The sequence below is a fragment of the Puntigrus tetrazona genome, chromosome 4, assembly GCF_018831695.1.
Source record: "Puntigrus tetrazona isolate hp1 chromosome 4, ASM1883169v1, whole genome shotgun sequence".
Lineage (NCBI taxonomy): Eukaryota > Metazoa > Chordata > Actinopteri > Cypriniformes > Cyprinidae > Puntigrus > Puntigrus tetrazona.
The window spans coordinates 26,278,178-26,306,040 of record NC_056702.1 but is presented as its reverse complement, the minus strand read 5'-3'; the positions used below and the strand labels follow the sequence as shown (position 1 = coordinate 26,306,040).

At 45.8% G+C, this 27,863-nt stretch overlaps 1 long non-coding RNA gene and 20 other non-coding genes across 21 annotated transcripts; 17 read left to right on the top strand and 4 right to left on the bottom strand.

The window, feature by feature from the left end:
• The first annotated feature begins 1,368 nt into the window (after positions 1-1,368).
• On the top strand, positions 1,369-2,379 carry LOC122342589. The gene is made up of 3 exons (XR_006250605.1): positions 1,369-1,469; positions 2,091-2,177; positions 2,269-2,379. It is a non-coding gene; the product is annotated as an uncharacterized LOC122342589 (long non-coding RNA).
• A 3,915-nt stretch (positions 2,380-6,294) lies between these two features.
• On the top strand, positions 6,295-6,382 carry trnay-gua. The gene is given in 2 exon segments: positions 6,295-6,332; positions 6,347-6,382. It is a non-coding gene; the product is annotated as a tRNA-Tyr (tRNA).
• Positions 6,383-6,995: 613 nt separating this feature from the next.
• Positions 6,996-7,067, bottom strand: trnae-cuc. The gene has a single exon. It is a non-coding gene; the product is annotated as a tRNA-Glu (tRNA).
• Positions 7,068-7,163: 96 nt separating this feature from the next.
• On the top strand, positions 7,164-7,236 carry trnar-acg. The gene has a single exon. It is a non-coding gene; the product is annotated as a tRNA-Arg (tRNA).
• Positions 7,237-7,710: 474 nt separating this feature from the next.
• On the top strand, positions 7,711-7,797 carry trnay-gua. Its single transcript is given in 2 exon segments — positions 7,711-7,747; positions 7,762-7,797. It is a non-coding gene; the product is annotated as a tRNA-Tyr (tRNA).
• Positions 7,798-8,483: 686 nt separating this feature from the next.
• trnae-cuc lies at positions 8,484-8,555 on the bottom strand. Its single transcript has one exon. It is a non-coding gene; the product is annotated as a tRNA-Glu (tRNA).
• Positions 8,556-11,494: 2,939 nt separating this feature from the next.
• trnar-acg lies at positions 11,495-11,567 on the top strand. Its single transcript has one exon. It is a non-coding gene; the product is annotated as a tRNA-Arg (tRNA).
• A 279-nt stretch (positions 11,568-11,846) lies between these two features.
• trnae-uuc lies at positions 11,847-11,918 on the top strand. Its single transcript has one exon. It is a non-coding gene; the product is annotated as a tRNA-Glu (tRNA).
• A 119-nt stretch (positions 11,919-12,037) lies between these two features.
• trnay-gua lies at positions 12,038-12,124 on the top strand. The gene is given in 2 exon segments: positions 12,038-12,074; positions 12,089-12,124. It is a non-coding gene; the product is annotated as a tRNA-Tyr (tRNA).
• A 696-nt stretch (positions 12,125-12,820) lies between these two features.
• Positions 12,821-12,892, bottom strand: trnae-cuc. The gene has a single exon. It is a non-coding gene; the product is annotated as a tRNA-Glu (tRNA).
• Positions 12,893-15,832: 2,940 nt separating this feature from the next.
• trnar-acg lies at positions 15,833-15,905 on the top strand. Its single transcript has one exon. It is a non-coding gene; the product is annotated as a tRNA-Arg (tRNA).
• A 281-nt stretch (positions 15,906-16,186) lies between these two features.
• On the top strand, positions 16,187-16,258 carry trnae-uuc. The gene has a single exon. It is a non-coding gene; the product is annotated as a tRNA-Glu (tRNA).
• A 125-nt stretch (positions 16,259-16,383) lies between these two features.
• trnay-gua lies at positions 16,384-16,470 on the top strand. Its single transcript is given in 2 exon segments — positions 16,384-16,420; positions 16,435-16,470. It is a non-coding gene; the product is annotated as a tRNA-Tyr (tRNA).
• A 3,701-nt stretch (positions 16,471-20,171) lies between these two features.
• Positions 20,172-20,244, top strand: trnar-acg. Its single transcript has one exon. It is a non-coding gene; the product is annotated as a tRNA-Arg (tRNA).
• A 281-nt stretch (positions 20,245-20,525) lies between these two features.
• trnae-uuc lies at positions 20,526-20,597 on the top strand. The gene has a single exon. It is a non-coding gene; the product is annotated as a tRNA-Glu (tRNA).
• A 125-nt stretch (positions 20,598-20,722) lies between these two features.
• Positions 20,723-20,809, top strand: trnay-gua. Its single transcript is given in 2 exon segments — positions 20,723-20,759; positions 20,774-20,809. It is a non-coding gene; the product is annotated as a tRNA-Tyr (tRNA).
• A 1,075-nt stretch (positions 20,810-21,884) lies between these two features.
• On the top strand, positions 21,885-21,971 carry trnay-gua. The gene is given in 2 exon segments: positions 21,885-21,921; positions 21,936-21,971. It is a non-coding gene; the product is annotated as a tRNA-Tyr (tRNA).
• A 1,134-nt stretch (positions 21,972-23,105) lies between these two features.
• Positions 23,106-23,176, top strand: trnae-uuc. Its single transcript has one exon. It is a non-coding gene; the product is annotated as a tRNA-Glu (tRNA).
• Positions 23,177-23,995: 819 nt separating this feature from the next.
• trnae-cuc lies at positions 23,996-24,067 on the bottom strand. The gene has a single exon. It is a non-coding gene; the product is annotated as a tRNA-Glu (tRNA).
• A 96-nt stretch (positions 24,068-24,163) lies between these two features.
• Positions 24,164-24,236, top strand: trnar-acg. The gene has a single exon. It is a non-coding gene; the product is annotated as a tRNA-Arg (tRNA).
• Positions 24,237-24,517: 281 nt separating this feature from the next.
• Positions 24,518-24,589, top strand: trnae-uuc. The gene has a single exon. It is a non-coding gene; the product is annotated as a tRNA-Glu (tRNA).
• Positions 24,590-27,863: the final 3,274 nt, after the last annotated feature.

Here is a 27,863-nt window from a genome sequence, read left to right as displayed (position 1 = left end):
AGAAGAAAATTGCATAATTCGACAAAGTAAGTATTAAATGTTTTTTTCTCTCCGTTTGCTATGTTTTTGAACTGATAATTCATTACGTTTTCGTCCATCGTTCTTGTTTTGCATTTAAAAACTATGACTTCGTAGCGAGTTTTTAAAATCATCTCTATAATTGCAATTTGCGTTTAATCTTACTTATTAAATTCCATTTAGTCGTTTTATATCTCGCGTTCGTTACAACTGTCATTAAATTCCCCGGGGAAATTCTAAATGATTTGACTTGAGTGACGTGTGGTGTAGTAACCATGACGTGTTTTGTCGTGTGTTTGTCGTCGCGTTGTTTGCCTTTAATCTTACTTATTACGTTCCATGATTTTTTTTTACTCGAACGGTATAAACTGTCGTGCAGTGTAAAAAAAAATGCTTGAAGATATAGTCAGTAAAGTACAGTAGTGAAAGTGTAGTAATCTCTTTATTATTGTTATTATTCTTTGGAAGATCAGGTTTCAACTGTATAAACAAAGTTTTGCTATACATAAAAATCTGACTGAAAAAAAAACAACGTAAACGTTTAGCATAGCATGTGCAATATTTACTATAGTGAAAGTGTAGGAAAAGTGTTTTGTTAGCATAGTTTCATAGTTTATAATCTCACATATTAAACTCTTATATGCCTGTAATTTAAACAAAAAAATTGTAAATTTATTTTGGGTGAAAAACAATAGTTCATCAAAATTTGTCGTTTTGCTATAGTGTGAATGTAGTAATCCTGTTTTGTGTCTGCAGATTGATTACTATTTGTATAAACACATATGCAAATGCTAAACATAATCATTTTAAATGACAAAGGAAAGTAATAAATCAATTAACCATAGATATATAAACGTGCAGTTACAAAAGTGTAGTTACTATGAAGAAACATACGTTTAACCACAGTTTTGAACTGAATTAACAATGCGTTTTATTTTTTGATGTCATTATTACACACTAAATGTAGTAACTAACATAACAGTAAATTGGCATAATTGGATGTAACTATTCAAACTAAACAAAAACTAATCTTACCTCTATTGTAAGTGCATTTAGTAATAATAATGTTCAAATACTGTATAATTAAAGTGTAACACTTTAAAAACAAGGTTTATTTATTATTTATTTGTAGTAAAATAATTTTCATTTGCTGTAATGAGTGCTATTATTTAGTTACCTTGAATGTGTGTGTATATATATATATATATATATAATTATATCATTATAAACAAATTGAAATTGTCTGTGTAGTTGTCCAGTACAAAAATGCACATTATTTAGAGTTATTTCCAAATTGTGTTTAGATGAGTACCAAGCCAAAGACCCACAAGGCCATGGGTGATGTCGAGTGGATGACCAGGTTGAGGGCTTTTGCAAGCTCTGGTGCATGGCCTTCTGGAGGCAACAGACCAGCACCACGGCAGCGGAAGTGGTATGACCTCTACCAGAAGGTAAAGTTACCAGTATCTCATTATATTGTACGGAGGTGAATCAAAACCTGTAAATGCAATAAGACTAATCTGAGAAGGGATATCCAAAGGAACAAAAGGACTTCAAAAAGAGAGCAAACAACACCACCACCCCCTGTTGTGTTTATGACACCCTCTTCACCTCTGCTCTTCCTGCTTCCCCTCCTTCTGCCCAAAATACTTGGTTTAAAGTTAATTAGAGTAAGGCATTATATGTCATGTGTCTTATGAACCTATTGTTCTTCACTTTCATGTTTGGTTTCATTTGAAAGGGTTTAGTGCGATTGGTAAATTGGTCTCAATTTCACAGTAATCACTTATATTATGGAAAAGAACTTGGTAGAACTGTGTTCTGTTGGGAAGGGGGTGTGTCCGCCTTTTGGGTCTCTGAACGTGTTCCGTCCAGGTGTGACACTGGAGCACGGGAACCTTAACACCAAAAGGTTTTTACAACTACATTTGGGATCTCTTTGTAGATAAGGAAAGTGACAAAACACAACAAGGCTGGGGAAAAGGGGGACTCTACAATATAACATGTAATGTGCAGGTCATCTGACAATGGTGCAGACCAAATCAGTAAACAGTAAAATTTACATTTTTCAGATTGAGAAATGCCCCCTGCAAGCTCATGGACAGACCACCCTCTTTGGTGGGTCCAAGGCATGCAGTTGTGGATTCCACACCACCAAGGTCATATATTTTAAAATTACATTAAATTTCAATATCACAATGTTGTTGTGCTGTTTCAATACACCTCATGCTCTTCTGCTGTTGTTTCCAGCCTGCCACTGCTACTTTATCACAGGCCACTGCTGCACCTCCACAATCTGAGGCTTCAGACACGGCTCCTGCCCCACGGTCATTCCTGAGGCCCTCTTCTACTTTATCAATGGTGAATATTTTCTTTGTAGTTAATGTTATATTTAGAATGATCTTGGATTTGTTTGATATTATTTACAAAATTTACTGGTATTCCTATCCTTGTGACGACACAATAACGTGATAAATACCAGGTGAACTTTTGGTTTGTGGGTTTTCACTGTTCTGAGTCTTTGCTTTTATTATTCTCATCGCTGAACCTGACCATGTAAAGCATCTTTCAAAAACATAAAAAATAGTAATGTGTTCAAAATTTTGACCTCTCCTGTATGTGTGTGTCCTTTTTGCTGCTTGGTGTTGACTACCTGCTCAGTCAGACTGGACAGCCCCTAGTAGTGGACCCCGACTCAGAGGAAACAGAAAACCTGTTGGAGGATGTGGATGAAGGCGTGGACGAAGAGGACGAGGGCTTCGGGGAAGTACAAATAGATGACATTACTCAGTCAAGTCTTACCAATGACCCAAGCTTCTCTGTCTCCCCCCATTTTTTGCCAGCTGCTTCCTCCACCATGGCTTCTGCGTCCACCGTCCAGCCAGCTGCCTCCTCCACCGTCCAGCCAGCTGCCTCCTCCACCGTCCAGCCTGCTTCTGCCTCCACCGTCCAGCCAGCTGCCTCCTCCACCTTGGCTTCTGCATCCAACGTCCAGCCAGCTGCCGCCTCCACCTTGGCTTCTGCATCCACCGTCCCGCCAGCTGCCTCCTACACCGTCCAGCCAGCTGCCTCCTCCACCGTCCAGCCAGCTGCCTCCTCCACCGTCCAGCCAGCTGCCTCCTCCATCGTCCAGCCAGCTGCCTCCTCCACCTTGGCTTCTGCGTCCACCGTCCAGCCAGCTTCTGCGTCCACCGTCCAGCCAGCTGCCTCCTCCAACGTCCAGCCAGCTGCCTCCTCCACCTTGGCTGCGGCTTCATTTATTCAGCCTGCTGCCTCCTCCATGCCAGGTGCATCAGAATCTGTGGTATGTAAATACTTTGTTATATGTGCACTCAGACTGATTTGGATTGCTTATGACATTATATATAAATGAAACCTTTCTACCAACATACGGGTATTCCCTAATATTTTCTTACACTCTATTCTATTCTGTTCTATCAGGAAATCATTACATTTATGTTTTTGCCAATAAAATAGTTTTATTTGTTAAATATTTATTATAATTAGTTAAAATACAAAACATTTTAACATTTGTATTACAAATATCAAATATAGATTATGAACTGTTATGCTAAGAAAAGTTAAACAAAGAGTTTAAGATGATCTGAAGCTTCTTTATACTATCTGAACTTGATGCTTGTCAACAAAATCACATCTAGAAATGTGTATATATGTATTTGTTTTTTGTCCAACTTAACTGTATAAACTTAACTGTCATAATATTGCTCGTTTCTGTCTTTTTTTCCTCAGGCTTTAGATAGTGCTGGTGTGCCAGGCATGGACAGAGTGGACAGCCTGGCGGAGTATCTGGTGGAGCTTAAGAATCAGTCATCGCTGATCCTCACGAACCAGCAGGTCAGGAACATTCAAGTTTCCTTATTTCCCCCCATTGACCTGCCATATGTCAACACTTGCACGTGTTTTGTTTTCTCATTTGCTATGTGTAATATGCCCTATCTGCTTAGGTGAGCAACATAGTTGCTCTTTGGCAGAACCTGCTGGACTATGATAAGCAGAGGGTGGTGTTTGCTGCCAGACACCAGAGCAAGCTGGACACGGGAGGTTCAGATCCCCAAGAAGAGGCAGGAGTTCACTCCAGGGGTGGAAAGTGTAAAGAGGCACGCACTCACCACCACTGCCCCTCTTGCCCAGTGGCCAGATTGCTGTCGTCACATCGAGACCATTTTTGTCAAGCTCTGTGCCATTCACAAAAGCCCAAAGAAGAAGGGGTTGGCACAGTGTCGAGGTGGGACCTCATCTTGGAGGACTATAAAAAAATCAGGCAGCGCATTCTGACCAATGCCGCCGTTATGCAGCAGACCACCTTGCAGCTGGTGAATGTGAGCCACACCACGCTGGTTCAGTGGCACAACAAGAGGGTGAAAAGGCAGGACAGCGCAGTTTTGATGCAAGGGCTGCAACTGCCTAGCCGTTTGTCTGTGGCAGCCGACCCTCTACCCTCTGCCAATGTGCGCCCCCATCTCTGCCCCCCAAGCAGGACCATCTCACCAATACCACCTGCCCAGTAGCACTGTGGGCCAGGCACGTGTGAAGAGGAAGAGGAACATCGCTGCAGCGGAGATACCTCAAATCCTCGGCGACTTTTACCTGCTCCACTCCCAGGTGCTCAGCTGGTGATGCTGGCTCCATTGGCCTCATGAGGGACTAACAGGGCCTCCTGCTCCAGCTCGTGCTCCAGTTAGAAAACTGACCCGCAGAGTAGAGCACAATACGTGTAAAAAATTTGGGCAGTTTAGGACAGTGGAGACTGGGCACAGCCAATACAAGGGCATTATATACTGCCCCTCTGTAGAGACACTACCAAAGCAGCAGTGGTTGGAAAATATTAAAAAAACTAAATAAAAAAAGAAACCTAAAAGAAGGTTTTATTTATGTGTATAGTTTTATTTTTATTTTTTTACCGAAGAGAAATTCAAACTTTTATTTATGTAAGATGTTTATTTATGTGTAAAGTTTTTTTCTTTTTACCAAAGAGAAATGGAAACTTTTATTTATTTAAGATGTTTATTTATGTGTATAGTTTTTTTCTTTTTTACCAAAGAGAAATGGAAACTTTTTATTTAAGATGTTTATTTATGTGTATAGTTTTTTTTCCTTTTTTACCAAAGAGAAATGGAAACTTTTTATTTATTTAAGATGTTTATTTATGTGTATAGTTTTTTCTTTTTTACCAAAGAGAAATGGAAACTTTTATTTAAGATGTTTATTTATGTGTATAGTTTTTTTTTTTTTACCAAAGAGAAATGAAACTTTTATTTAAGATGTTTATTTATGTCTATAGTTTTTTTTCTTTTTTACCAAAGAGAAATGGAAACTTTTATTTATTTAAGATTTTTATTTATGTGTATAGTTCTTTTTTTTTTTTTTTTTTACAGAAGAGAAATGGAAACTTTTTATTTATTTAAGATTTTTATTTATGTGTAACAAATATAAAAGATTTATTAATCTGTATAGCTTTGTTTTTGTTTGTTTTTTGATCAACCGTTCTCCCTCACAAATGAATAAAACAACAGGAAAACGTTTTTTAAAAGCAATTTATTTCAAACAAACACTTACAAAAACATTGCTTTGGCGCACAAAGGATTAGAGCCACTTTCCTCCTCATTTTTTCTCTTTTTCGCCTTTTTTTCTCTTTTTTTCTCTTCTTCCCCCTTCTCCCCCTTCTTCCCTCGCCTTCCATTTCTTCCCCCCCTCTAACAGACTGTTGTTCCCCAGCTATAGTGTAATGGATAACGCGTCTGACTACGGATCAGAAGATTCTAGGTTCGACTCCTGGCTGGCTCGCTCTCTCTTTATTCCTTGCTGCCACCTGGGCGCAGAGAAAAACTTGTCAACTAAATCAAACTCAACTAATAATCCGCCACGTATACTATTCAAACTGCATCTCCATTTCAGGGATAATTTCTCAATTTGCCTCAATATCTGTTCTGCCATCAGTTTGGGTCTTGGGTAATTCTAGTCTTCCTTTTAAAATCCCACAACAAAAGCTAAAGACCTCTACGAAATCCGCGGGCCGGCCACACGCATGGAAAATGGCCCAGAATCTACTCTTCAGTCTGTTCCCATATGGTCTAGCGGTGAGGATTCCTGCTTTTCACCCAGGCGGCCCGAGATCGACTCGGTATGGGAAGGCTGTTTGCTTTTTGCTTCCTTCGTCAAACTAGCAGTTGGTTCGCCAGAAGCTTCTTTTCCTGGGGTCATTGGTCGAACTGCAGAAAGCTGAAAAAATGAGGTTCTGCTCACACGCCGTGTGCCGCTTCGATAAGCTCAGTTGGTAGAGCGGAGGACTGTAGCAAAGGAGGTTGTTATCCTTAGGTCGCTGATTCGACTCCGGCTCGAAGGAGTTGTTTTTCGCCATGGCCGCCATTTGATTTTTGGGCGTGGCTTTTCCGAGCTTCCGTCACAGCGTGACCACAGGTTTTTTCTAAGGCACGAAGTGACTGTTTTGTCCTGGAGGAGACTATTATGAACAGCTCGTAGTATCTGTGTCTTCGGGTAATTCTAGCCTTGCTTACTTTTAAAATTCCACAACAAAAGACAAAAGACTTCTTTTCCCTGGGTCATTGGTCGAGCTGCTGAAAAAATGTGGCCCAGAATCCCGCCACACTCCTCCAACTGTTCCCATATGAATGCCTGTTTTTGACCTTTGGATACCATGGACGTTTTTCCAGCTTAGACTTTCCCCCCTGGATTAGAAGATAGACAAATGCCTGTTTTTCCTGGAGATAGAGTTTACCTATCGATGCCATGGGTGTTTTCTAAGGCATCAAGTGGGTATTTGAAGTGACTGTTTTGTACTGGAGGAGACTAAAAATGAACAGTTCGTAGTATCTGTTCTGCCATCACTCTGTGTCTTCGGGTGATTCTAGTCTTGCTATGGACTATGTGTCGTGTGACTTTGTAACTTGGCTCTTCCCAACTTCCGTCACAGCGTGACTAAAGATGGCCAAAAGAAGTTCCCTGACCGGGCATCGAACCCGGGCCGCGGCGGTGAGAGCGCCGAATCCTAACCACTAGACCACCAGGGATACGCTGATAGGTCAAGAACAAGCACAAAGCGATACAGGTCCCCGTCACGTCCACAGCTGAAAACTCTGGTACAAGCACAATCAGCTCAAGTCAGTGGGCCAGTGGCGCAATGGATAACGCGTCTGACTACGGATCAGAAGATTCTAGGTTCGACTCCTGGCTGGCTCGCTCTCTCTTTATTCCTTGCTGCCACCTGGGCGCAGAGAAAAACTTGTCAACTAAATCAAACTCAACTAATAATCCGCCACGTATACTATTCAAACTGCATCTCCATTTCAGGGATAAGTTCTCAATTTGCCTCAATATCTGTTCTGCCATCAGTTTGGGTCTTCGGGTAATTCTAGTCTTCGTTTTAAAATCCCACAACAAAAGCTAAAGACCTCTACGAAATCCGAGGGCCGGCCACACGCATGGAAAATGGCCCAGAATCTACTCTTCAGTCTGTTCCCATATGGTCTAGCGGTGAGGATTCCTGCTTTTCACCCAGGCGGCCCGAGTTCGACTCCCGGTATGGGAAGGCTGTTTTGCTTTTTGCTTCCTTCGTCAAACTAGCAGTTGGTTCGCCAGAAGCTTCTTTTTCCTGGGGTCATTGGTCGAACTGCAGAAAGCTGAAAAAATGAGGTTCTGCTCACACGCCGTGTGCCTTCGATAGCTCAGTTGGTAGAGCGGAGGACTGTAGCAAAGGAGGTTGTTATCCTTAGGTCGCTGATTCGACTCCGGCTCGAAGGAGTTGTTTTTCGCCATGGCCGCTATTTGATTTTTGGGCGTGGCTTTTCCGAGCTTCCGTCACAGCGTGACCACAGGTTTTTTCTAAGGCACGAAGTGACTGTTTTGTCCTGGAGGAGACTATTATGAACAGCTCGTAGTATCTGTGTCTTCGGGTAATTGTAGCCTTGCTTACTTTTAAAATTCCACAACAAAAGACAAAAGACTTCTTTTCCCTGGGTCATTGGTCGAGCTGCTGAAAAAATGTGGCCCAGAACCCCGCCACACTCCTCCAACTGTTCCCATATGAATGCCTGTTTTTGACCTTTGGATACCATGGACGTTTTTCCAGCTTAGTCTTTTCCCCCTGGATTAGAAGATAGACAAATGCCTGTTTTTCCTGGAGATAGAGTTTACCTATCGATGCCATGGGTGTTTTCTAAGGCATCAAGTGTGTAATTGAACTGACTGTTTTATACTGGAGGAGACTAAAAATGAACAGTTCGTAGTATCTGTTCTGCCATCACTCTGTGTCTTCGGGTGATTCTAGTCTTGCTATGGACTATGTGTCGTGTGACTTTGTGACTTGGCTCTTCCCTTGGCTGACTATAGTCATATTCTAGTCTTGCTATGGACTATGTGTCGTGTGACTTTGTGACTTGGCTCTTCCCAACTTCCGTCACAGCGTGACTATAGATGGCCAAAAGAAGTTCCCTGACCAGGAATCGAACCCGGGCCGCGGTGGTGAGAGCGCCGAATCCTAACCACTAGACCACCAGGGATACGCTGACAGGTCAAGAACAAGCACAAAGCGATACAGGTCCCCGTCACGTCCACAGCTGGAAACTCTGGTACAAGCACAATCAGCTCAAGATTAGATTAGATTCAACTTTATTGTCATTACACATGTACAAGTACAAGGTAACGAAATGCAGTTTAGGTCTAACCAGGAGTGCAATAAGCAGCAAGTGCAGGATATAGGTACAAATATAAATATAAATTACAAAGATAAATATGTACAAATTAAATTACAGATGAGAAGGGGGAATTTACAGTGATTATGTGTAAACAATTTACAGATCGTTATGTACATAAGAAAGAGCAGGATATACAGGATATGTATAGACAATTTTACAAGAGTATGTACAGTGGATATGTACATACATTTACAAAGATATATACAGTGGAGTGCAATGAATGTTAACAGTGCATTTTTGTATTTTTGTTTTAATGGGGTGGGTGGGGCAGACATCAGTGGGGGGTAGAATTCAGTAGTGAGACAGCTCTGGTAAAAAAGCTGTTCCTCAGTCTACTTGTTCTAGTCCGAGGAATCTGAATCGCCTGCCAGATGGCAGGAGGGAAAACAGTTTGTGGGCAGGGGAGAGAGGAGTCTTTAAGAATACTGCAAGCTCGACGCAAACAGTGTTTCTTCTGGATGTCCTCAATGGATGGAAGTGGAGTTCCTGTGATGCGCTGGGCAGTTTTCACCACCCGCTGCAGTGCCTTACGCTCAGCAACAGAGCAGCTCCCATACCAGACTGTGACACAGTTTGTTAGGATGCTCTCTATTGTACAGCGATAGAAGTTCACCAGGATGGCTGAGGACAGCTGGTTCTTCTTAAGTTTCCTCAGAAAGAATAAACGCTGGTGAGCCTTCTTGACCAGGCTGGAGGTGTTGGTGGTCCAGGACAGATCTTCAGAGATGTGGGTTCCCAGGAACTTGATGCATGAGACAGGCTCCACAGCAATCCCATTAATGTGGATGGGATCATGTGTGCCTCTTCTCACCTTCCTGAAGTCCACAATGAGCTCCTTGGTTTTGGTGGTGTTAAGGAGCAGATTATTGTCTTTGCACCACGTGGCCAGATGCTGGACCTCTTCTCTGTAGGCAGTCTCATCGTTGTTGCTGATGAGAACGATCACCGTAGTGTCATCTGCAAACTTGATGATGGAGTTAGATCCAAACACAGGCCTGCAGTCGTGGGTGAAGAGGGAGTAGAGGAGGGGCTCAGCACACAGCCTTGTGGTACACCGGTGTTGAGAGTGATAGTGGTGGAGCGGATGTGGCCTGACCTAACATGCTGAGGTCTGTTGGTCAGGAAGTCCATAACCCAGTTGCACAGTGAGGTGTTAATGTCCAGATCTCTGAGTTTGGTGATTAACTTAGAGGGTATGACCGTGTTGAATGCTGAACTGAAGTCAACAAACAGCATCCGTGCGTAAGTGTTTTTATTGTCCAAGTGTGTGAGTACAGAGTGCAGTGCGATGGAGACTGCGTCCTCAGTGCTCCTATTGCCTTGGTAGGCAAACTGGTGGGGGTCCAGTGTGGAAGGCAGAGAGTCCTTCAGATGTGACAGGACTAGTCGCTCAAAGCACTTCATAACGATGGGTGTGAGTGCTGCAGGGCGGTAGTCATTTAGGCACACTGGGCTTGAGATTTTCGGCACTGGCACAATGGAGGTGGATTTGAAGCATGTTGGTACAGCTGCTTGGGCAAGGGACATGTTGAAAATGTCCGCGAATACCCCAGCGAGCTGCTCTGCACATGCCCGTGAAATGCGCGTCCAGGGATACCGTCTGGTCCAGCAGCCTTGCGCGCGTTGATCCGGCTTAGTGCAGTGTAAACCTCTGAGGAGGTGAGTGTGATGGGTGGGTCGGTTAAGGGGTGATCTTGGTGACCGTTTCATTATTATCCCTCTCAAAGCGAGCATAAAAGTCATTAAGCTTGTCCAGAAAGAAGACATTTGGTGCTGTGGGGGTGGAGTGGTTGGGCTTGTAATCACTGATGGCCTGGATGCCCTGCCACATGCGTCGAGGGTCAGAGTTGGAAAAGTGCTCCTCTAACTTCAGCTTGTAGCAGTACTTGGCCTTTTGATGCCCCTCTTCAGATTTGCCCTGGAAGTGCTGTAGGCCTGTGCGTCACCTGATCTGAAGGCAGTGTTGCGTGCTTTCAACAGAAGGCGCACCTCCTTGTTCATCCATGGCTTCTGATTTGGGTATGTGGTGATCTGTTTCTGGGTAGTAACACTGTCTATGGTGGTGTTGATGTAATCCAGAACAGAGGAAGTGTAGTGGTCTATATCCGTGTGAGAGCCACAGGTAGCCTGGGAAGCAAACATACTCCAGTCTGTGTGTTGAAACCTGTCCTGGAGTGTGGAGTCAGCCCCACTGGCCAGACTTTGATGGTCCTCACTGATGGCTTCACACGGTTGATGAGGGGGAGTACTTGGGGTGAGGAACAAAGAAAGGTGATCCGATTGTCCTAGATGGGGAGGGGGTCACAGCATAGGCTTCAGCCATGTTTGTGTATACATGGTCCAAAGTTCTGTTTCCTCTGGTGTGACAGAAAACGTTCTGGTGAAATTTAGGGAGTACTGCCTTCAAGTTAGAGTGATTAAAATCCCCCGCAACAATAAATGCAGCCTCCGGGTGAGCAGCCTGTTGTTTAATGATGGCTGCATGAAGTTCATTCATAGCAAGCTTGGCATCAGCATCGGGTGGAATATAAGCAGCAGTTATGATGGTTGATGTGAACTCCCGTGGCAGATAAAACGGTCTACTCTTAACCATGAGAAACTCTAGGTTGGCTGAGCAGTGTCTCCCAACGATAACAGAGTTTGTGCACCAAGCATTGTTAGTATAAATGCACAATCCCCCGCCTCTGGTCTTACCGGAGTCATCCGCCGTTCTGTCTGCCCGGACTGTCTGCCGTTCTGTCAGTGGGCCAGTGGCGCAATGGATAACGCGTCTGACTACGGATCAGAAGATTCTAGGTTCGACTCCTGGCTGGCTCGCTCTCTCTTTATTCCTTGCTGCCACCTGGGCGCAGAGAAAAACTTGTCAACTAAATCAAACTCAACTAATAATCCGCCACGTATAGTATTCAAACTGCATCTCCATTTCAGGGATAATTTCTCAATTTGCCTCAATATCTGTTCTGCCATCAGTTTGGGTCTTCGGGTAATTCTAGTCTTACTTCCTTTTAAAATCCCACAACAAAAGCTAAAGACCTCTACGAAATCAGGGCCGGCCACACGCATGGAAAATGGCCCAGAATCTACTCTTCATTCTGTTCCCATATGGTCTAGCGGTGAGGATTCCTGGTTTTCACCCAGGCGGCCTGGGTTCGACTCCCGGTATGTGAAGGCTGTTTTGCTTTTTGCTTCCTTCGTCAAACTAGCAGTTGGTTCGCCAGAAGCTTCTTTTCCGGGTCATTGGTCGAACTGCAGAAAGCTGAAAAAAGGTTCTGCTCACAGAGCGTGTGCCTTCGATAGCTCAGTTGGTAGAGCGGAGGACTGTAGCAAAGGAGGTTGTTATCCTTAGGTCGCTGGTTCAACTCCGGCTCGAAGGAGTTGTTTTTCGCCATGGCCGCCATTTGATTTTTGGGCGTGGCTTTTCCGAGCTTCCGTCACAGCTTGACCACAGGTTTTTTCTAAGGCACGAAGTGACTGTTTTGTCCTGGAGGAGACTATTATGAACAGCTCGTAGTATCTGTGTCTTCGGGTAATTGTAGCCTTGCTTACTTTTAAAATTCCACAACAAAAGACAAAAGACTTATTTTCCTGGGTCATTGGTCGAGCTGCTGAAAAAATGTGGCCCAGAATCCCGCCACACTCCTCCAACTGTTCCCATATGAATGCCTGTTTTTGACCTTTGGATACCATGGACGTTTTTCCAGCTTAGTCTTTTCCCCCTGGATTAGAAGATAGACAAATGCCTGTTTTTCCTGGAGATAGAGTTTACCTATCGATGCCATGGGTGTTTTCTAAGGCATCAAGAGGGTATTTGAAGTGACTGTTTTGTACTGGAGGAGACTAAAAATGAACAGTTCGTAGTATCTGTTCTGCCATCACTCTGTGTCTTCGGGTGATTCTAGTCTTGCTATGGACTATGTGTCGTGTGACTTTGTGACTTGGCTCTTCCCAACTTCCGTCACAGCGTGACTATAGTCATATTCTAGTCTTGCTATGGACTATGTGTCGTGTGACTTTGTGACTTGGCTCTTCCCAACTTCCGTCACAGCGTGACTATAGATGGCCAAAAGAAGTTCCCTGACCAGGAATCGAACCCGGGCCGCGGTGGTGAGAGCGCCGAATCCTAACCACTAGACCACCAGGGATACGCTGACAGGTCAAGAACAAGCACAAAGCGATACAGGTCCCCGTCACGTCCACAGCTGGAAACTCTGGTACAAGCACAATCAGCTCAAGATTAGATTAGATTCAACTTTATTGTCATTACACATGTACAAGTACAAGGTAACGAAATGCAGTTTAGGTCTAACCAGGAGTGCAATAAGCAGCAAGTGCAGGATATAGGTACAAATATAAATATAAATTACAAAGATAAATATGTACAAATTAAATTACAGATGAGAAGGGGGAATTTACAGTGATTATGTGTAAACAATTTACAGATCGTTATGTACATAAGAAAGAGCAGGATATACAGGATATGTATAGACAATTTTACAAGAGTATGTACAGTGGATATGTACATACATTTACAAAGATATATACAGTGGAGTGCAATGAATGTTAACAGTGCATTTTTGTATTTTTGTTTTAATGGGGTGGGTGGGGCAGACATCAGTGGGGGGTAGAATTCAGTAGTGAGACAGCTCTGGTAAAAAAGCTGTTCCTCAGTCTACTTGTTCTAGTCCGAGGGAATCTGAATCGCCTGCCAGATGGCAGGAGGGAAAACAGTTTGTGGGCAGGGTGAGAGGAGTCTTTAAGAATACTGCAAGCTCGACGCAAACAGTGTTTCTTCTGGATGTCCTCAATGGATGGAAGTGGAGTTCCTGTGATGCGCTGGGCAGTTTTCACCACCCGCTGCAGTGCCTTACGCTCAGCAACAGAGCAGCTCCCATACCAGACTGTGACACAGTTTGTTAGGATGCTCTCTATTGTACAGCGATAGAAGTTCACCAGGATGGCTGAGGACAGCTGGTTCTTCTTAAGTTTCCTCAGAAAGAATAAACGCTGGTGAGCCTTCTTGACCAGGCTGGAGGTGTTGGTGGTCCAGGACAGATCTTCAGAGATGTGGGTTCCCAGGAACTTGATGCATGAGACAGGCTCCACAGCAATCCCATTAATGTGGATGGGATCATGTGTGCCTCTTCTCACCTTCCTGAAGTCCACAATGAGCTCCTTGGTTTTGGTGGTGTTAAGGAGCAGATTATTGTCTTTGCACCACGTGGCCAGATGCTGGACCTCTTCTCTGTAGGCAGTCTCATCGTTGTTGCTGATGAGAACGATCACCGTAGTGTCATCTGCAAACTTGATGATGGAGTTAGATCCAAACACAGGCCTGCAGTCGTGGGTGAAGAGGGAGTAGAGGAAGGGGCTCAGCACACAGCCTTGTGGTACACCGGTGTTGAGAGTGATAGTGGTGGAGCGGATGTGGCCTGACCTAACATGCTGAGGTCTGTTGGTCAGGAAGTCCATAACCCAGTTGCACAGTGAGGTGTTAATGTCCAGATCTCTGAGTTTGGTGATTAACTTAGAGGGTATGACCGTGTTGAATGCTGAACTGAAGTCAACAAACAGCATCCGTGCGTAAGTGTTTTTATTGTCCAAGTGTGTGAGTACAGAGTGCAGTGCGATGGAGACTGCGTCCTCAGTGCTCCTATTGCCTTGGTAGGCAAACTGGTGGGGTCCAGTGTGGAAGGCAGAGAGTCCTTCAGATGTGACAGGACTAGTCGCTCAAAGCACTTCATAACGATGGGTGTGAGTGCTGCAGGGCGGTAGTCATTTAGGCACACTGGGCTTGAGATTTTCGGCACTGGCACAATGGAGGTGGATTTGAAGCATGTTGGTACAGCTGCTTGGGCAAGGGACATGTTGAAAATGTCCGCGAATACCCCAGCGAGCTGCTCTGCACATGCCCGTAGAAACGCGCGTCCAGGGATACCGTCTGGTCCAGCAGCCTTGCGCGCGTTGATCCGGCTTAGTGCAGTGTAAACCTCTGAGGAGGTGAGTGTGATGGGTGGGTCGGTTAAAGGGGTGATCTTGGTGACCGTTTCATTATTATCCTCTCAAAGCGAGCATAAAAGTCATTAAGCTTGTCCAGAAAGAAGACATTTGGTGCTGTGGGGTGGAGTGGTTGGGCTTGTAATCACTGATGGCCTGGATGCCCTGCCACATGCGTCGAGGGTCAGAGTTGGAAAAGTGCTCCTCTAACTTCAGCTTGTAGCAGTACTTGGCCTTTTGATGCCCCTCTTCAGATTTGCCCTGGAAGTGCTGTAGGCCTGTGCGTCACCTGATCTGAAGGCAGTGTTGCGTGCTTTCAACAGAAGGCGCACCTCCTTGTTCATCCATGGCTTCTGATTTGGGTATGTGGTGATCTGTTTCTGGGTAGTAACACTGTCTATGGTGGTGTTGATGTAATCCAGAACAGAGGAAGTGTAGTGGTCTATATCCGTGTGAGAGCCACAGGTAGCCTGGGAAGCAAACATACTCCAGTCTGTGTGTTGAAACCTGTCCTGGAGTGTGGAGTCAGCCCCCGCTGGCCAGACTTTGATGGTCCTCACTGATGGCTTCACACGGTTGATGAGGGGGGAGTACTTGGGGGTGAGGAACAAAGAAAGGTGATCCGATTGTCCTAGATGGGGAGGGGGTCACAGCATAGGCTTCAGCCATGTTTGTGTATACATGGTCCAAAGTTCTGTTTCCTCTGGTGTGACAGAAAACGTTCTGGTGAAATTTAGGAGTACTGCCTTCAAGTTAGAGTGATTAAAATCCCCCGCAACAATAAATGCAGCCTCCGGGTGAGCAGCCTGTTGTTTAATGATGGCTGCATGAAGTTCATTCATAGCAAGCTTGGCATCAGCATCGGGTGGAATATAAGCAGCAGTTATGATGGTTGATGTGAACTCCGTGGCAGATAAAACGGTCTACTCTTAACCATGAGAAACTCTAGGTTGGCTGAGCAGTGTCTCCCAACGATAACAGAGTTTGTGCACCAAGCATTGTTAGTATAAATGCACAATCCCCCGCCTCTGGTCTTACCGGAGTCATCCGCCGTTCTGTCTGCCCGGACTGTCTGCCGTTCTGTCAGTGGGCCAGTGGCGCAATGGATAACGCGTCTGACTACGGATCAGAAGATTCTAGGTTCGACTCCTGGCTGGCTCGCTCTCTCTTTATTCCTTGCTGCCACCTGGGCGCAGAGAAAAACTTGTCAACTAAATCAAACTCAACTAATAATCCGCCACGTATAGTATTCAAACTGCATCTCCATTTCAGGGATAATTTCTCAATTTGCCTCAATATCTGTTCTGCCATCAGTTTGGGTCTTCGGGTAATTCTAGTCTTACTTCCTTTTAAAATCCCACAACAAAAGCTAAAGACCTCTACGAAATCCGCGGGGCGGCCACACGCATGGAAAATGGCCCAGAATCTACTCTTCAGTCTGTTCCCATATGGTCTAGCGGTGAGGATTCCTGGTTTTCACCCAGGCGGCCTGGGTTCGACTCCCGGTATGGGAAGGCTGTTTTGCTTTTTGCTTCCTTCGTCAAACTAGCAGTTGGTTCGCCAGAAGCTTCTTTTTCCCGGGGTCATTGGTCGAACTGCAGAAAGCTGAAAAAATGAGGTTCTGCTCACAGAGCGTGTGCCTTCGATAGCTCAGTTGGTAGAGCGGAGGACTGTAGCAAAGGAGGTTGTTATCCTTAGGTCGCTGGTTCGACTCCGGCTCGAAGGAGTTGTTTTTCGCCATGGCCGCCATTTGATTTTTGGGCGTGGCTTTTCCGAGCTTCCGTCACAGCTTGACCACAGGTTTTTTCTAAGGCACGAAGTGACTGTTTTGTCCTGGAGGAGACTATTATGAACAGCTCGTAGTATCTGTGTCTTCGGGTAATTGTAGCCTTGCTTACTTTTAAAATTCCACAACAAAAGACAAAAGACTTATTTTCCCTGGGTCATTGGTCGAGCTGCTGAAAAAATGTGGCCCAGAATCCCGCCACACTCCTCCAACTGTTCCCATATGAATGCCTGTTTTTGACCTTTGGATACCATGGACGTTTTTCCAGCTTAGTCTTTTCCCCCTGGATTAGAAGATAGACAAATGCCTGTTTTTCCTGGAGATAGAGTTTACCTATCGATGCCATGGGTGTTTTCTAAGGCATCAAGAGGGTATTTGAAGTGACTGTTTTGTACTGGAGGAGACTAAAAATGAACAGTTCGTAGTATCTGTTCTGCCATCACTCTGTGTCTTCGGGTGATTCTAGTCTTGCTATGGACTATGTGTCGTGTGACTTTGTGACTTGGCTCTTCCCAACTTCCGTCACAGCGTGACTATAGTCATATTCTAGTCTTGCTATGGACTATGTGTCGTGTGACTTTGTGACTTGGCTCTTCCCAACTTCCGTCACAGCGTGACTATAGATGGCCAAAAGAAGTTCCCTGACCAGGAATCGAACCGGGCGCGGTGGTGAGAGCGCGAATCCTAACCACTAGACCACCAGGGATACGCTGACAGGTCAAGAACAAGCACAAAGCGATACAGGTCCCGTCACGTCCACAGCTGGAAACTCTGGTACAAGCACAATCAGCTCAAGATTAGATTAGATTCAACTTTATTGTCATTACACATGTACAAGTACAAGGTAACGAAATGCAGTTTAGGTCTAACCAGGAGTGCAATAAGCAGCAAGTGCAGGATATAGGTACAAATATAAATATAAATTACAAAGATAAATATGTACAAATTAAATTACAGATGAGAAGGGGGAATTTACAGTGATTATGTGTAAACAATTTACAGATCGTTATGTACATAAGAAAGAGCAGGATATACAGGATATGTATAGACAATTTTACAAGAGTATGTACAGTGGATATGTACATACATTTACAAAGATATATACAGTGGAGTGCAATGAATGTTAACAGTGCATTTTTGTATTTTTGTTTTAATGGGGTGGGTGGGGCAGACATCAGTGGGGGTAGAATTCAGTAGTGAGACAGCTCTGGTAAAAAGCTGTTCCTCAGTCTACTTGTTCTAGTCCGAGGGAATCTGAATCGCCTGCCAGATGGCAGGAGGAAAACAGTTTGTGGGCAGGGTGAGAGGAGTCTTTAAGAATACTGCAAGCTCGACGCAAAACAGTGTTTCTTCTGGATGTCCTCAATGGATGGAAGTGGAGTTCCTGTGATGCGCTGGGCAGTTTTCACCACCCGCTGCAGTGCCTTACGCTCAGCAACAGAGCAGCTCCCATACCAGACTGTGACACAGTTTGTTAGGATGCTCTCTATTGTACAGCGATAGAAGTTCACCAGGATGGCTGAGGACAGCTGGTTCTTCTTAAGTTTCCTCAGAAAGAATAAACGCTGGTGAGCCTTCTTGACCAGGCTGGAGGTGTTGGTGGTCCAGGACAGATCTTCAGAGATGTGGGTTCCCAGGAACTTGATGCATGAGACAGGCTCCACAGCAATCCCATTAATGTGGATGGGATCATGTGTGCCTCTTCTCACCTTCCTGAAGTCCACAATGAGCTCCTTGGTTTTGGTGGTGTTAAGGAGCAGATTATTGTCTTTGCACCACGTGGCCAGATGCTGGACCTCTTCTCTGTAGGCAGTCTCATCGTTGTTGCTGATGAGAACGATCACCGTAGTGTCATCTGCAAACTTGATGATGGAGTTAGATCCAAACACAGGCCTGCAGTCGTGGGTGAAGAGGGAGTAGAGGAAGGGGGCTCAGCACACAGCCTTGTGGTACACCGGTGTTGAGAGTGATAGTGGTGGAGGCGGATGTGGCCTGACCTAACATGCTGAGGTCTGTTGGTCAGGAAGTCCATAACCCAGTTGCACAGTGAGGTGTTAATGTCCAGATCTCTGAGTTTGGTGATTAACTTAGAGGGTATGACCGTGTTGAATGCTGAACTGAAGTCAACAAACAGCATCCGTGCGTAAGTGTTTTTATTGTCCAAGTGTGTGAGTACAGAGTGCAGTGCGATGGAGACTGCGTCCTCAGTGCTCCTATTGCCTTGGTAGGCAAACTGGTGGGGTCCAGTGTGGAAGGCAGAGAGTCCTTCAGATGTGACAGGACTAGTCGCTCAAAGCACTTCATAACGATGGGTGTGAGTGCTACAGGGCGGTAGTCATTTAGGCACACTGGGCTTGAGATTTTCGGCACTGGCACAATGGAGGTGGATTTGAAGCATGTTGGTACAGCTGCTTGGGCAAGGGACATGTTGAAAATGTCCGCGAATACCCCAGCGAGCTGCTCTGCACATGCCCGTAGTATCGCGCCCAGGGATACCGTCTGGTCCAGCAGCCTTGCGCGCGTTGATCCGGCTTAGTGCAGTGTAAACCTCTGAGGAGGTGAGTGTGATGGGTGGGTCGGTTAAGGGGGTGATCTTGGTGACCGTTTCATTATTATCCCTCTCAAAGCGAGCATAAAAGTCATTAAGCTTGTCCAGAAAGAAGACATTTGGTGCTGTGGGGGTGGAGTGGTTGGGCTTGTAATCACTGATGGCCTGGATGCCCTGCCACATGCGTCGAGGGTCAGAGTTGGAAAAGTGCTCCTCTAACTTCAGCTTGTAGCAGTACTTGGCCTTTTGATGCCCTCTTCAGATTTGCCCTGGAAGTGCTGTAGGCCTGTGCGTCACCTGATCTGAAGGCAGTGTTATGCGTGCTTTCAACAGAAGGCGCACCTCCTTGTTCATCCATGGCTTCTGATTTGGGTATGTGGTGATCTGTTTCTGGGTAGTAACACTGTCTATGGTGGTGTTGATGTAATCCAGAACAGAGGAAGTGTAGTGGTCTATATCCGTGTGAGAGCCACAGGTAGCCTGGGAAGCAAACATACTCCAGTCTGTGTGTTGAAACCTGTCCTGGAGTGTGGAGTCAGCCCCGCTGGCCAGACTTTGATGGTCCTCACTGATGGCTTCACACGGTTGATGAGGGGGAGTACTTGGGGTGAGGAACAAAGAAAGGTGATCCGATTGTCCTAGATGGGGGAGGGGGTCACAGCATAGGCTTCAGCCATGTTTGTGTATACATGGTCCAAAGTTCTGTTTCCTCTGGTGTGACAGAAAACGTTCTGGTGAAATTTAGGAGTACTGCCTTCAAGTTAGAGTGATTAAAATCCCCGCAACAATAAATGCAGCCCGGGTGAGCAGCCTGTTGTTTAATGATGGCTGCATGAAGTTCATTCATAGCAAGCTTGGCATCAGCATCGGGTGGAATATAAGCAGCAGTTATGATGGTTGATGTGAACTCCCGTGGCAGATAAAATAGGTCTACTCTTAACCATGAGAAACTCTAGGTTGGCTGAGCAGTGTCTCCCAACGATAACAGAGTTTGTGCACCAAGCATTGTTAGTATAAATGCACAATCCCCGCCTCTGGTCTTACCGAGTCATCCGCCGTTCTGTCTGCCCGGACTGTCTGCCGTTCTGTCAGTGGGCCAGTGGCGCAATGGATAACGCGTCTGACTACGGATCAGAAGATTCTAGGTTCGACTCCTGGCTGGCTCGCTCTCTCTTTATTCCTTGCTGCCACCTGGGCGCAGAGAAAAACTTGTCAACTAAATCAAACTCAACTAATAATCCGCCACGTATAGTATTCAAACTGCATCTCCATTTCAGGGATAATTTCTCAATTTGCCTCAATATCTGTTCTGCCATCAGTTTGGGTCTTCGGGTAATTCTAGTCTTACTTCCTTTTAAAATCCCACAACAAAAGCTAAAGACCTCTACGAAATCCGCGGGCCGGCCACACGCATGGAAAATGGCCCAGAATCTACTCTTCAGTCTGTTCCCATATGGTCTAGCGGTGAGGATTCCTGGTTTTCACCCAGGCGGCCCGGGTTCGACTCCCGGTATGGGAAGGCTGTTTTGCTTTTTGCTTCCTTCGTCAAACTAGCAGTTGGTTCGCCAGAAGCTTCTTTTTCCCGGGGTCATTGGTCGAACTGCAGAAAGCTGAAAAAATGAGGTTCTGCTCACAGACCGTGTGCCTTCGATAGCTCAGTTGGTAGAGCGGAGGACTGTAGCAAAGGAGGTTGTTATCCTTAGGTCGCTGGTTCGACTCCGGCTCGAAGGAGTTGTTTTTCGCCATGGCCGCCATTTGATTTTTGGGCGTGGCTTTTCCGAGCTTCCGTCACAGCTTGACCACAGGTTTTTCTAAGGCACGAAGTGACTGTTTTGTCCTGGAGGAGACTATTATGAACAGCTCGTAGTATCTGTGTCTTCGGTAATTGTAGCCTTGCTTACTTTTAAAATTCCACAACAAAAGACAAAAGACTTATTTTCCTGGGTCATTGGTCGAGCTGCTGAAAAATGTGGCCCAGAATCCCGCCACACTCCTCCAACTGTTCCCATATGAATGCCTGTTTTTGACCTTTGGATACCATGGACGTTTTTCCAGCTTAGTCTTTTCCCCCTGGATTAGAAGATAGACAAATGCCTGTTTTTCCTGGAGATAGAGTTTACCTATCGATGCCATGGGTGTTTTCTAAGGCATCAAGAGGGTATTTGAAGTGACTGTTTTGTACTGGAGGAGACTAAAAATGAACAGTTCGTAGTATCTGTTCTGCCATCACTCTGTGTCTTCGGGTGATTCTAGTCTTGCTATGGACTATGTGTCGTGTGACTTTGTGACTTGGCTCTTCCCAACTTCCGTCACAGCGTGACTATAGATGGCCAAAAGAAGTTCCCTGACCGGGAATCGAACCCGGCCGCAGCGGTGAGCGCCGAATCCTAACCACTAGACCACCAGGGATACGCTGATAGGTCAAGAACAAGCACAAAGTGATACAGGTCCCCGTCACGTCCACAGCTGAAAACTCTGGTACAAGCACAATCAGCTCAAGTCAGTGGGCCAAAGGCGCAATGGATAACGCGCACAACAAAAGCTAAAGACCTCTACGAAATCCGCGGGACGGCCACACGCATGGAAAATGGCCCAGAATCTACTCTTCATTCTGTTCCCATATGGTCTAGCGGTGAGGATTCTGGTTTTCACCCAGGCGGCCTGGGTTCGTTCCCGGTATGTGAAGGCTGTTTTGCTTTTTGCTTCCTTCACAAACTAGCAGTTGGTTATGGCCAGAAGCTTTTTCCCGGGTCATTGGTCGAACTGCAGAAAGCTGAAAAATGAGGTTCTGCTCACATGCCGTGTGCCTTCGATAGCTCAGTTGGTAGAGCGGAGGACTGTAGCAAAGGAGGTTGTTATCCTTAGGTCGCTGGTCCGACTCCGGCTCGAAGGAGTTGTTTGCCGCCATGGCCGCCATTTGATTTTTGAGGCGTGGCTTTTGTGGGAGCTTCCGTCACAGCGTGACCACAGGTTTTTTCTAAGGCACGAAGTGACTGTTTTGTCCTGGAGGAGACTATTATGAACAGCTCGTAGTATCTGTGTCTTCGGGTAATTCTAGCCTTGCTTACTTTTAAAATTCCACAACAAAAGAGAAAAGACTTCTTTTCCCTGGGTCATTGGTCGAGCTGCTGAAAAAATGTGGCCCAGAATCCCGCCACACTCCTCCAACTGTTCCCATATGAATGCCTGTTTTTGACCTTTGGATACCATGGACGTTTTTCCAGCTTAGTCTTTTCCCCCTGGATTAGAAGATAGACAAATGCCTGTTTTTCCTGGAGATAGAGTTTACCTAGCGATGCCATGGGTGTTTTCTAAGGCATCAAGTGGGTATTTGAAGTGACTGTTTTGTACTGGAGGAGACTAAAATGAACAGTTCGTAGTATCTGTTCTGCCATCACTCTGTGTCTTCGGGTGATTCTAGTCTTGCTATGGACTATGTGTCGTGTGACTTTGTGAATTGGCTATTCCCAACTTCCACACAGCGTGACTGATATAGATGGCCAAAAGTTCCCTGACCGGGAATCGAACTTGGGAGTAGCGTGCGGTGAGCGCCGAATCCTAGCCACTAGACCACCAGGGATACGCTGATAGGTCAAGAACAAGCACAAAGCGATACAGGTCCCCGCTCACGCCCACAGCTGGAAACTCTGGTACAAGCACAATCAGCTCAAGTCAGTGGGCTAGTGGCGCAATGGATAACGCGTCTGACTACGGATCAGAAGATTCTAGGTTCGACTCTTGGCTGGCTCGCTGTCTCTTTATTCCTTGCTGCCACCTGGGTGCAGAGAAAACTTGTCAACTAAATCAAACTCAACTAATAATCCGCCACGTATAGTATTCAAACTGCATCTCCATTTCAGGGATAATTTCTCAATTTGCCTCAATATCTGTTCTGCCATCAGTTTGGGTCTTCGGGTAATTCTAGTCTTACTTCCTTTTAAAATCCCACAACAAAAGCTAAAGACTCACGAAATCCATGGGCCGCCACACGCATGAAAATGGCCCAGAATCTACTCTCTTCAGTCTGTTCCATATGGTCTAGCGGTGAGGATTCCTGGTTTTCACCCAGGCGGCCGGGTTCGACTCCCGGTATGGGAAGGCTGTTTTGCTTTTGCTTCCTTCGTCAAACTAGCAGTTGGTTCGCCAGAAGCTTCTTTTTCCCGGGTTCATTGGTCGAACTGCAGAAAGCTGAAAAAATTAGGTTCTGTTCACACGACGTGTGCCTTTGATAGCTCAGTTGGTAGAGCGGAGGACTGTAGCAAAGGAGGTTGTTATCCTTAGGTCGCTGGTTCGACCTGCTCGAAGGAGTTGTTTTTCGCCATGGCCGCCATTTGATTTTTGGGCGTGGCTTTTCCGAGCCTCCGTCACAGCGTGACCACAGGTTTTTCTAAGGCACGAAGTGACTGTTTTGTCCTGGAGGAGACTATTATGAACAGCTCGTAGTATCTGTGTCTTTGGGTAATTCTAGCCTTGCTTACTTTTAAAATTCCACAACAAAAGACAAAAGACTTCTTTTCCTGGGTCATTGGTCGAGCTGCTGAAAAATGTGGCCCAGAATCCCGCCACACTCCTCCAACTGTTCCCATATAAATGCCTGTTTTTGACCTTTGGATACCATGGACGTTTTTCCAGCTTAGTCTTTTCCCCCTGGATTAGAAGATAGACAAATGCCTGTTTTTCCTGGAGATAGAGTTTACCTAGCGATGCCATGGGTGTTTTCTAAGGCATCAAGTGGGAATTTGAAGTGACTGTTTTGTACTGGAGGAGACTAAAAATGAACAGTTCGTAGTATCTGTTCTGCCATCACTCTGTGTCTTCGGGTGATTCTAGTCTTGCTATTGACTATGTGTCGTGTGACTTTGTGACTTGGCTCTTCCCAACTTCCGTCACAGCGTGACTATAGATGGCCAAAAGAAGTTCCCTGACCAGGAATCGAACCCGGGCCGCGGTGGTGAGAGCGCCGAATCCTAACCACTAGACCACCAGGGACACGCTGACAGGTCAAGAACAAGCACAAAGCGATACAGGTCCCCGTCACGTCCACAGCTGGAAACTCTGGTACAAGCACAATCAGCTCAAGTCAGTGGGCCAGTGGCGCAATGGATAACGCGTCTGACTACGGATCAGAAGATTCTAGGTTTGACTCCTGGCTGGCTCGCTCTCTCTTTATTCCTTGCTGCCACCTGGGCGCAGAGAAAAACTTGTCAACTAAATCAAACTCAACTAATAATCCGCCACGTATAGTATTCAAACTGCATCTCCATTTCAGGGATAATTTCTCAATTTGCCTCAATATCTGTTCTGCCATCAGTTTGGGTCTTCGGGTAATTCTAGTCTTACTTCCTTTTAAAATCCCACAACAAAAGCTAAAGACCTCTACGAAATCCGCGGGCCGGCCACACGCATGGAAAATGGCCCAGAATCTACTCTTCAGTCTGTTCCCATATGGTCTAGCGGTGAGGATTCCTGGTTTTCACCCAGGTGGCCCGGGTTCGACTCCCGGTATGGGAAGGCTGTTTTGCTTTTTGCTTCCTTCGTCAAACTAGCAGTTGGTTCGCCAGAAGCTTCTTTTTCCGGGTCATTGGTCGAACTGCAGAAAGCTGAAAAAATGAGGTTCTGCTCACACGCCGTGTGCCTTCGATAGCTCAGTTGGTAGAGCGGAGGACTGTAGCAAAGGAGGTTGTTATCCTTGTTGGTTTTCGCCGAAGGAGTTGTTTTTCGCCATGGCCGCCATTTGATTTTTGGGCGTGGCTTTTCCGAGCTTCCATCACAGCGTGACCACAGGTTTTTTCTAAGGCACGAAGTGACTGTTTTGTCCTGGAGGAGACTATTATGAACAGCTCGTAGTATCTGTGTCTTCGGGTAATTCTAGCCTTGCTTACTTTTAAAATTCCACAACAAAAGACAAAAGACTTATTTTCCTGGGTCATTGGTCGAGCTGCTGAAAAATGTGGCCCAGAATCCCGCCACACTCCTCCAACTGTTCCCATATGAATGCCTGTTTTTGACCTTTGGATACCATGGACGTTTTTCCAGCTTAGTCTTTTCCCCCTGGATTAGAAGATAGACAAATGCCTGTTTTTCCTGGAGATAGAGTTTACCTATCGATGCCATGGGTGTTTTCTAAGGCATCAAGTGGGTATTTGAAGTGACTGTTTTGTACTGGAGGAGACTAAAAATGAACAGTTCTGTAGTATCTGTTCTGCCATCACTCTGTGTCTTCGGGTGATTCTAGTCTTGCTATGGACTATGTGTCGTGTGACTTTGTGACTTGGCTCTTCCCAACTTCCGTCACAGCGTGACTATAGATATTCTAGTCTTGTTCCCTGACGGAATGTGTCCAGGTGACTTTGTGACTTGGCTCTTCCCAACCACACTACAGCGTGACTATAGATGGCCAAAAGAAGTTCCCTGACCAGGAATCGAACCAGGTCCCCGGTGGTGAGAGCGCTGAAAACTAACCACTACAAGCACAATCACGCTGACAGGTCAAGTGGGCACAGTGGCGATACAGGTCCCGTCACTGACCACAGATCAGAAGATTCTAGGTTTGACAATCAGCTCAAGATTAGATTAGATTCAACTTTATTGTCATTACACCTGTACAAGTACAAGGTAAAAATGCAGTTTAGGTCTAACCAGGAGTCAACTAATAAGCAAGTGCAGGATATACTATTCAAATATAAATATAAATTACAAAGGATAAATATGTACAATAAAAATTACCTGAGATATCTGTTCTGCAGTCAGTTTATGTGTAAACAATTCTACAGATACTTATGTACAAAGAAAGAGCAGGATAGCTACAGAACTCTATGAAACTATAGACAATTTTACCAGAAGTATGTACAGTGGATATGTACATACATTTACAAAGATATATACAGTGGAGTGCAATGAATGTTAACAGTGCATTTTTGTATTTTTGTTTTAATGGGGTGGGTGGGGCAGACATCAGTGGGGGTAGAATTCAGTAGTGAGACAGCTCTGGTAAAAAGCTTTTCCTCAGTCACTTGTTCTAGTCCGCAGAAAGGAATCTGAATCTGCTCTGCCAGATGGCAGGAGGGAAAACAGTTTGTGGGCGGAGGACTGTAGAGGAGTCTTTAAGAATCCAAGTTGTTTTCGCCATGGCAAACAGTGTTTCTTCTGGATGTCCTCAATGGATGGAAGTGGAGTTCCTGTGATGCGCTGGAGGAGAGTTTTCATGAACCGGCTGCAGTATCTGTACGCTCAGCAACAGAGCAGCTCCCATATTCCAGACTGTGACACAGTTTGTTAGGATGCTCTCTCATTGTAGCAGCGATAGAAGTTCACCAGGATGGCTGAGGACAGCTGGTTCCTTCTTAAGTTTCCTCAGAAAGAATAAACGCTGATTGAGCCTTCTTGACCAGGCTGGAGGTGTTGGTGGTCCAGGACAGATCTCTCAGAGATGTGGGTTCCCAGGAACTTGATGCATGAGACAGGCTCCACAGCAATCCCATTAATGTGGATGGGATCATGTGTGCCTCTTCTCACCTTCCTGAAGTCCACAATGTGCTCCTTGACTTTTGGTGGTGTTAAGGAGCAGATTATTGTCTTTGCACCACGTGGCCAGATGCTGGACCTCTTCTCTGTAGGCAGTCTCATCGTTGTTGCTGATGAGAACGATCACCGTAGTGCATCTGCAAACTTGATGATGGAGTTAGATCAAAAACACAGGCCTGCAGTCCCTGGGTGAAGAGGAGTAGAGGAAGGGGCCCAGCACACAGCCTTGTGGTACACCGGTGTTGAGAGTGATAGTGGTGGAGCGGATGGCCTGACCTAACATGCTGAGGTCTGTTGGTCAGGAAGTCCATAACCCAGTTGCACAGTGAGGTGTTAATGTCCAGATCTCTGAGTTTGGTGATTAACTTAGAGGGTATGACCGTGTTGAATGCTGAACTGAAGTCAACAAACAGCATCCGTGCGTAAGTGACTTTTTATTGTCCAAGTGTGACTATAGAGTACAGAGTGCAGTGCGAATGGAGACTGCGTCCTCAGTGCTCCTATTGCCACTAGGTAGGCAAACTGGCTGATAGGTCCAGTGTGGAAGGCAGAGAGTCCTTCCAGATGTGACAGGACTAGTCGCTCAAAGCACTTCAGTAACGATGGGCCAGTGCTGCATGGCGGTAGTCATTTAGGCACACTGGGCTTGAGATTTTCGGCACTGGCACAATGGAGGTGGATTTGAAGCATGTTGGTACAGCTGCCACCTGGGCAAGGGACAAAAAATGTCAAATACCCCCATCGAGCTGCTCTGCACATGCCCGTAATCTAGCGTCCAGGGATACCGTCTGGTCCAGCAGCTGCATCGCGCGTTGATCCGGCTTAGTGCAGTGTAAACCTCTGAGGAATATCTGTGATGATGGTGGGTCGGTTAAGGGGGTGATCTTGGTGACCGTATTTCATTATTATCCCTCAACAAAAGAGCATAAAAGTCATTAAGCTTGTCCAGAAAGAAGACATTTGGTGCTGTGGGGTGGAGTGGTTGGGCTTGTAATCACTGGATGGCCTGGATTCCCCCTGCACACAGGCGCCGAGGGTCAGAGTTGGAAAAGTGCTCCTCTAACTTCAGCTTCACAAAGTAGCACTTGGCCTTTTGATGCTTCCCCTCTTCAGATTTGCCCTGGAAGTGCTGTAGGCCTGAGGTTCGTCACCTGATCTCGGGAGAAGGCAGTGTTGCGTGCTTTCAACAGAAGGCGCACCTCCTTGTTCATCCATGGCTTCTGATTTGGGTATGTGGTGATCTGTTTCTGGGCAGTAACAC